Genomic DNA, 9,184 nt, shown 5'->3' with positions numbered 1-9,184 from the left:
AGTGAGAGAGAGAGAGAGAGAAAGAGAGAGAGAGAGGGAGAAAGAGAGAGAGAGAGGGATTGCTGACGAGGCCTGGTCACTCTGTGATTTCTTTCCTGCAGGATGTCAGGCTGTGAGCCTGTGCACACTCAGTGTATTTCAGGTCTGCTGGGCCGGGTAGCCGAACTGTGGTCGGCCATATGGCTCCCAGCCCTTCATTCCAGGATGCTGTAGACCGGCCACCTGGCTGAGCCTCTTCTGTTTATATGCACATTGCCTCCTAAAGAATGGCTGTAGATTTTCCACCAGGGATGGGTCCTGCCATCAGTTGTCTCAGAGGACAAACCTGGCACTGACTGGGGTATGGGCGCTTTTGAGGTCAGCTGGGACCATGTTACCCCGACATCCTTACCCTGGTTTTCCGAAGTGCCCTAACAGCTTGGCTTAGGTGTTACGTGACCTCTTAATAAATTGTCAACACACTTGGGACTGGGGTCCCCGTCACCTGGATACATTTCATTCCTATAGGAACCACCTGTTGCAGGAATGAAAGTGGGAGTCGCTGGACAACCTCAAAACCCTTAAAGTCTGTGCTTACCCACAAAGTCCCTTGGAAGAGTGGGACCTTGGGCAGCGTCCTGACACCAGGCTGACCAGAAAGCTCCGACGCTGGGCGTCCTGAGAAGCCCTTGCCCTCCATGGGGAGGAGGAGGATGGGGCAATGGCCCTGACGTGGGCCTCAGGGGAGGCCTGGCTTTCTCAGAGGAGAAAATGGAAATTCAGAGAAAACTGAACTCCGGACCTTGCCTAAGGCCCTCAGTAAAGCAGAGCTAGAACTCAGGCCTCCAGACCCAGCGCTGTCTCAGCGCCCTCAGGTTCTGTCCTGTTTCCAGCAGCAGAGCATGCACCCAGCGGGAGTGACAGTCGTAGTGGTAGCCACGTGGACGGTGGAGGTGCAGGGGGGAGGTGTCGGGACGGTAGCCACCTCGTGTGCCCAGTGCAAGAGCTGGCACAAAGGAGGCACCAACACCTGCCCCGGCTGAGGGGATGGTGAGGAAAGGTCGCCCAGCAGGGCGCAGGTCCTGGGAGCCGTCTGAGGCAGCTTCTCCCTTGGGCTCAGGGAGGAGTCTTCATGTGCCCCGCAGTGCGTTTGGTTTTTTAAAAAAGCTAGTGCATTTTGATAAATGGGAGTAAGCACTTCCTCTTCTGACCAGGAATGAATGCAAATCAGACTCTGTTCCTCCCACTGACTGAGCAGAGCTTGGCCGTTCTGAAACATCAGGGACCCCGTTTTCCTCGGTGGAGGAATGCGACACGTGCGACTAACTGAGCAGAGCTTGGCCGTTCTGAAACATCACAGGGACCCCGTTTTCCTCGGTGGAGGAATGTGACACGTGCGACTGAAGTTCCTGTGAAACGCGCCGTCCCCTGGCTGAAGGTGCGTGACACCGACCAGTGTGAGCTGATGAATAGGCCTGGGGTCTCGCCCTAAAGAAATGGTATTCCCCTCCCGCCTTCTGTTCTTTGCCACTGACGTGTAATACGAGGGAGTAACACGCTCCGTCATGGGCTCCTGAGGAGAGCAGCAGGGTGGTTTGGGGCTTCCTGTGTGTGAGGGGACAGAGACGGAGTCTGGAGACCATGGTCTTAGGAGGGGTGGCAGAGGTGGCGGGCTGTCCTCTGAAGTGTTCTCCTCTCCTAGTGTAGAGTCGCTGCTGAAAAGCGGCTGCTACCACAGACACCATTTCCCACGCCTACCCCCGTCTCAGGTGGGGCGCGTCCCTACACCTTGCCAATGAGAACATGAGTGACAGTGACTGCACCATGTCTGAGCCCAAAGAGTTCAAAACCAGCTGTGCCTGGAACCAGCAGTTAGCGTAATGGCTATGTCGCTGGATTCCCATGTAGTCCACCGTGGTTCGTGTCCCAGACCCGGTGGCTTAAAACTCACGCCTGGCGCGTGTGCGTGCGTGTCCAAGATCCCGAGAGGAGAATGGAGGAGAAGGGATTGCGGTGTGACCATCCCCCCTGGGGGGTGATTTCTCACTTTCTGTCTCTCTCTGTCTGGTGAGTACACTCGCCCTATAGCAAAAACCTCTTAAAAAACAACAACAAAAAACAAAAAACAGCTGTGCCTTTTTCACACTCCCTGTCTCTCTCCATCAGCTGGAGGCAAAGTCTCAGCGCAGAGCCACAGGCCGGGAAAGCCTGGGTCCCCGCGTCACTATGTGGAAGCAGCCCGCCAGCACCGCAGTGGACTTGGTGTGTGAGAGATGCACTTCCGGGGCGGCACAGCTCTGAGATGCAGAGGTTTCTCACAGCAGCTAGTATTTCCTCATACAGGAAGTGGGAGCCCTGATGAGGGAAGAGGTTCAGACTGGAGAGGAGTTGGCAGCAGGCCAGCCAAACATTCTACAGAGATCTTTATCACAGCATTTTCCCCAGGGGGATGGTTAGCAATAATTTGAAAAAATAATGAGTAATAAATAAATGGAGCATTTTAACCTCCAGGAAAAGCCAAAAGTTACAGAAATAAAATGTATTACGTTGTTGTAACAGAAGGTTCGGGGCTAGGAAAAGAATGCATATGAAAGATAAGACTTGGCTACCCCATGGCCTGGTAGTTAAGGCAGCTAGATCCCACATGACCGACCGCATGGTTTGAGTCCCAGACCCAGCGGCCTAAGAAACATGCCGGGCACTGTGCATGTGTGCCCAAAATCCTGAGAGGAGGGAGAAATGGAGGAGAAGAGATTATGGCATGTCTGTGCCCCCCTGGGGGATCTTTCTGTCTCTTTATCTATCATGGACCAGCATGTACACCTTCTGGCAAGATAAAACAAAACAAAGAAAGATAAAACTTTATCTGTTGGGAACCAGCAGTTAGCGTAATGGCTATGTCGCTGGACTCCCACGTAGTTGACCGCGGTTCGTGTCCCGGACCCGGTGTGATCACGTGGCTTTGGTGTCTGTGTCTTCAGATAATACTCTGACTTTAGAGTAAGTGAATATCTGATTTTGAGTTCAAAAAGCCAACAGACTAAAAAGTATAAAAAGCAACCCCACAAAGTAAAGGAGAAAAGGGAGAAAACAGAGGAGAGGTGAGAGGACAACGTGGGAAAGGAGAGAGGAGCTGGCGGAGAAGGTAGGGGAGACCTCACCTGTCCTCTTCTCCAGTCTTGGTGTTTCCCCAGAGACATGCCCTTTACTGGTGTGGCTATCCAAGGGCAGTCCCTTGCGTTCCATCCGGTGGCCAATTTGAGGGGACGCTTATGAGACCATTCTGCTTTGTTCCGAGTGTGCTTTCACGGGAGAGCTGTACTTGGCGATGAAGAAGGCACTTGGAGAAAGGAAGGGCATTGACTGCCTTCTTGAGGCCAATACAGGGTTAGGGGATCCGGAAACTTAGGAAACATGCATGAAAAACTGTGCCCTGAAGTGGGGCAGGTGTGACCGTAGAAGGTCTGCTCCATGAGGGCACCTAGAAGGGAAGGTTAAATGTATCTCACGGTGGAAACGCTGGTGTTAGCAGGGTCAGGAAAGCCTTCCCTCGGTGTTGGGGCACCTAGCCCGAGTCTGGAATGATGACTGGGCCTTCTCCACCCAGGGAAGAGAGAACGGGTTGCAGCATGGGGCAGAGAGCGGTGGTTGGTTGGCGGAAGGTCCCTGAATGAAGGGTGTAGAGATGCCTTGAGAAGTGGGCAGGGACCGCGTCGCGGAGTGTATTCCCAGAGCTATAGCCACAGGACAGGAGCCGGCTGGAGAGTTCAGGCTCATCTCGCTCATGCTGGGGCCACTACAGGGGGAGGATGGGGAGCATGGTGAGGTGGTGCAGAGGGGTCGCTCAGGCCACAGCAGGGGTGGATCTGAGGGGTGGGGTCTTTGGGCAGCTCAGACCACACAGGCCAAGGGCCTGGACTGAGGCAGCAGTGTGGGCCTGGAGGACGGGGAGCTGAGGGGAGCCAGGAGGGATCTGAGATAAGCCCTAAGTTCCCTATGGAGTCACGTGAGTGCATGGAGGACCCCTTGCAGAGCCCAGGGGCCCGGAAGAACAGAGCCAGTTGTAGGCATGGACGGCAGACCCCGTCAGCTTGAAATACGCCCGTGGTTGACCCTCACGGAGCTCCACCTGATGGTGGAAGCCCGAGATCATGCGTCATGTTTGGATATATTTTATTGCTCCAAACAAGGTGGCCAGGAGAGATTCCAACACACAGAAGTCACTGGAAAAGCGCCACTCTGGAGGCTCCAAAATGGTGCCCGTTGATCAAGACTTTGGCCCTTCCCCTCCCTGTTGGGTCCATATGGGGGCAGCCTTCCCACAGAGCTGAGGCCACAAGAGGAGCATGGACTGATCTGCTGGGTGAGATGCTCCCAGAGCCACAGCAGGGCCTCGCCTTGGGCTGACCCAGAGCAAGCGGCGGACCTTGCAGGAGCCCCAAGGGGTGCAGCGCTGAGTGGGTGTCTGCTTTCTTCATTTCCAAGTTCCTGCCGAGTGAGTGGCTGGTCACCTTCATGCCTGTGAAGTCCGAGGAGCCTCATCTGGCCCCCGAGCCAAGGCTGATCCCCATTCCAGCTCTTCCTGTGTTCTTCCAGGAAGGGCGGAGGTCGTTGACAACATGTCCCAAAATAAAAGTGATATATGCTTTGTATATGCCTGTTCTTTTTTTTCTAAAAAAAAAATATTGTTAATTAAGAAATGAAACATTGTGTAGATTTATGGTGTACGATGTGATCCTTTGATACACGCATACCTTGAAGAGTGTAATAACGTATTATATACTTGAAAATTGCTGAGAGCGATTTAAAATGTTCCTGTCATAAGAAATGCTAAGTATGGGGGGGTCGGTAGGTTAGTTCCTATCGAGTCACGTGAGTGCATGGAGGACCCCTTGCAGAGGTGGCCGGTGGTTAAGGTGCTGGACTCCTACATGGCTGACTGGTTCGTCTCCCGGACCGGGCAGCTTGAAAATCACACCAGGCACAAGTGTGTGCTGCCCGAGATCTTGGAGTACCAGGGACTGTGGTGTGGCCGTTGCCCCGGGGGATCATTTCTCACTTTCCCACCCTGCTTCTCTCTGTCTCCCTCAGGTGAGCACATGTGCCCTATGGCAAAAACTTTAAAAAAATTTAAAAAGGAAAAGAGAAGAAACGGTAGGTATGAGAGGTGAAGGACGTAGGAGGAACTTGGTCTGATCGTTCCGGGAGGTCTGCCTAAGGGAACAGGTGCCCGTTCTTCGTGTGGCCATTACAACCGAGGACGGAGCAATCGTGTGTCCTAGTCTAGTCTGGCTGGGCTCTTTGAGAACACACCTTGTGAGTGTTACATGAAGGGAAAGTTATTTTGGGGTGGGTGGGGTTGGGGCAGAGCCCTGGCAGGCTTGTATCTGTGGAACCTGGATCCTTACCACCCTGCAGGGGTGCAGCTAGCTGCTCGTGGGCCCCTATCAGAACGGCACCTCTGGCTCAGGCTGGTGAGACATAATGGGAACAGGGACCTTCTGGGTCTCATTGGCAGGGCTTCTCAACATTGGTGTGTATTAGAGTTAAGGAGGGGTGAGAATAGATTTTCCAAAATACTGGTGCCTGGGCCAGCCGGTGGCATGGTGGTGAAGGAGACTGGATTGTCCGTGGCTGACTGTGCTGTGTGAGTTCCAGGCCTAGGGACGTAAAAACATGCTGGGGGTGTGGGGGTGCTAGCAGGTGGCATGGTGGTGAAGGTGCTGGACTCCCACATGGCCGATGGCAGTCTGAGCCCTGGACCTTGCTTTCTCACTCCCCGCCCACCCTGGGTCTCTCTGATACGTGCACATGTCCTGTAGCAAATTAAAAAATAAATAAAATTTAATAAATAAGTCTTAAAACAACAACAAAAACCATGCTGGGCATATGTGCATGCACTCCCGAAATCCTGCAAGGAAAACCGGAGAGGGGCTGGTGGCTTGGTCACCAGCCTGGATGGCGCTTTCTCACGTTCCCTATCCCTGGTCCTCTCCCGTGAGCGTGTGCGCTCTCTAACTAAGCAAATAAAAACTGTGGACGCCTAACTCCCACTTCACGCCAACTGAAATGGAATCTGGGCCGAAATCTACACCCTCTGGGCTCAGCTTGGCTTGGAAGTGTTTGCTTCATAAACTGTCATTGTGGATTTGAAAGACCCAGACTGTGGGTTCAACCACAGCCAAGTGATGGTGCATTTTATCTATAAAAAGATAAAGACCTTTGTGGGCCGGAGGGAAGGGGTTGTTTAATAGGGGGTATTCCATCTTCTTGAGTAACGCAGTGGAAAAACGAAAATGGAATGATCAGGAAACAGAAAGCTAAAAATAAATGTGGCCTCCTCAGCTGACAGGAGGGAGTGGAGACAGGTTCAATACTGGCTCAGCATGGAGGTGCCGAAACACAGGCGAGTGAGAAATGAGGGGGTCGTGAGAGGTGGGCGGGGGCCTCTGCTAACATGGAGGCTTCTCATTCCCGAGTCTGCAGGCCAGCAGTCGGCGTCCGTCCGGAGCCCACACACCTCCTTCCAGGATGCCCGCCTGTCGAGTTTGTGTGTATGGAGAAGACACCCTGGACGTGCATCCCGGTGAGGCTGAACCACCGACTGCTTCACTAATGTGTTTTCCACTTATTTTTCTTCTCTCCAAAATTACCTTGATGTCTGCTGCGGTGTCCAGCTGGGTCTGAGCTGTGCCGTGATTGGCCCTGCCACAGTAATCTGCTTGTGGGTAACTTTTCCAGGGGCTTTGGATTTGCTTGGGTCTAACTAACTTGTGGGTGAAGGGGTGGTGCTGAGATCCTCTCGTGGTTATCTTATGACACAGCGAGAGAGAGAGAGAGAGAGAGAGAGAGAGAATCTCCAACAGGGGGCCTGGTCACACAGCAATCCTCTTTGCTCCATCCTGTCAGGATACTGGGCATGTGTACTGTACATCCATCGTAGTTTTCAAGCCACCTCGCTGGCATGTGGGGCCCACTTTCCTCTGCATGGGACATCACCACTGTGCTCTTGTGGTTCTTACCGGCTTTTGGAAAAGTGAGAGGTTTCTGCTCCTTTGTAGGCACTAAAAAAACCTCAGACTTCTTCCTTTGAAAGGCACCTTGGGAAGCAGAAGCTCCAGAAGAAATGCACCCGAAATCTACTTCCATCAAGCACCTCTGTCGGTAGTAGACGGTGAGCAGAATGAAATGATTGGAAGGAGAATTATTTCAGACTTCAATTTATTTGAGCTTTACTCTGCAGAGGTGAAAAAATGGGCAAGAATTTCCAGTGCCCTTATCTGGGCGCATTCTCCGATATATACTTGGGCTCCCTGTGTAATCTCTCCAAGGCTGTGTGCGGAGTAGGATGGGATGAATGTTCAGAATAGGGGCATTGTGACCTTGGAGTTAATTTAGTTACTATCCTATTCGTGCTGGTTTCAGAGTCTCTGGGGTATACCTGAAATAACAGTAATCACTAAGGGGGTAGTTTCCCAGCCATGGTCCCCCCGGTCAGGCAGCGGCTAAACCCAGAGGCATGCTTGCACAAGATCCAGTCGGGTCCAGTGAGCACTTCCCAGCCTCTGGTGACAGCAGCCCCCCTGCATTTTATTGAATAGAACAGCCTGGGCGTCTGTGAGGTGGCATTCAATATCCAAATGCTATGCTAACAATGTACTCACTGACCTTCTACATGGGTAAAGGAGTCTTTGAAAGGTACAAAATGTTAGTAAATTACCTGTTTTATTTTGTGGTGGTGCAACATTTCCAGTGGATTATGTGGATTTGCACCCTGTCGTTTCAAACAAATGGAACTCTAAGGTTCCACTAGGTTTCCTATGCATTGAGCCAAAGATGCAGAGATCTGCTGGGAGGAAGTGGCCTCACAGTACAGAGAGGAGGAGCAGAGCTTTTCCTCTCCTCATAACTTCCTTTGGTCTTTTAATGATCTGCAGGGTGCTGGTCAGGCCAGGTAGGTTTTTGCTGGAGCTAAGAAAGTAAACTTCTTACTGCTTCAGCGTAACCCAGGAAGCCCAGCTCTGTGCAGTACACCCAAACTCTCGCTTAATACTCGTTTCTCTTGGGGCCGGGGGGGCGGTAGTGGGAGGAGAGAGAGACTCGAGTCGCAAGGAAGTCTGGAGGCAGAATCTGTTCTTCCTTAGGGGTTCTCAGTCTTTTTTCCTAAGATCTTCAACTGACTAGAGAAGGCTCACCCACATTATGGAGGGTGACCTATTTCACTCAAGTCTACTAATTAAAACATTAAACACATCTAAAAAATACCTTTGCAGGAAGGTCTAGCTGGATATTTGACCAAACATCTGGGCACTAAAAGTCTAGACAAGTTGACGCATAAAATTAGCCATCACAGATGATAAAGCTAAAAAGTACCGAGTGGTATTGCTAAGACTTGGGTCATGAGCTGTTTGACTCAGAACTCATTTCATTAAGCCACACAATCTCTTTTAGTCTGTGTATGCGTGTGCGTGTGAGAGAGAGGGTGTGTGCGAGGGAGAGTGTGTGTGTGTGAGAGAATCTCTGTGTGAGTGTGTGTGAGAGAGAGAGTATGTGTGTGTATGTGTGTGTGCGTGTGTGTGTGACTCAGCCCAGGGCCTGCTGACTGCAGCATCCATTCCTTCTGCCTTGAAATGCTTCCGGTCACCCAATGGGCCAAACGTCCTGGGCAGACGACCATTCTCTGGGACCTGGCATCATGGGAAGGGAAGGCGAAATCGGAGGCTGAGCCCCGGTTCTGTGTCCATTCAGCTCAGTTCAATCCAGCCTGTATTGTTTAGCTCTGACCGCGGGCCCAGTTCACTCGAGGGCACATGGAGTTTAGGAGAAGGGGATGAAAATACTTGGCTCATGCCCTTTGGATCTGGTGGAGATAGAGGCCGACATGCGCAGAAAATGTCTGGAAGAGAAAAGACCGGGATGCATGTACAGCAGGGAATCCGGGCCTGTTGCAACGGCTGACGTGTATCGGATGATGCTGCAAATGAATTTATTTATTTATTTATTTAACTTTATTTATTCATTCATTTTTATTTTGACCAGAGAGACACACACACAGACAGAGAGAGAAGGTGAGAAAGCAAGCCACCAGGTCCAGGATTTGAACCGTGGTCAGCCATGTGGGAGCATCCAGCACCTTAACCACCATGCCACCTGCTGGTCCCATGAATTAATTTTTTTAGATGTTTTTGCTATAGGGCGCATGTGC

Source organism: Tupaia chinensis, unplaced genomic scaffold, assembly GCF_000334495.1.
Source record: "Tupaia chinensis unplaced genomic scaffold, TupChi_1.0 Scaffold000045_1, whole genome shotgun sequence".
NCBI classification, from domain to species: Eukaryota; Metazoa; Chordata; class Mammalia; order Scandentia; family Tupaiidae; genus Tupaia; species Tupaia belangeri.
This window is presented reverse-complemented; position numbering follows the sequence as displayed.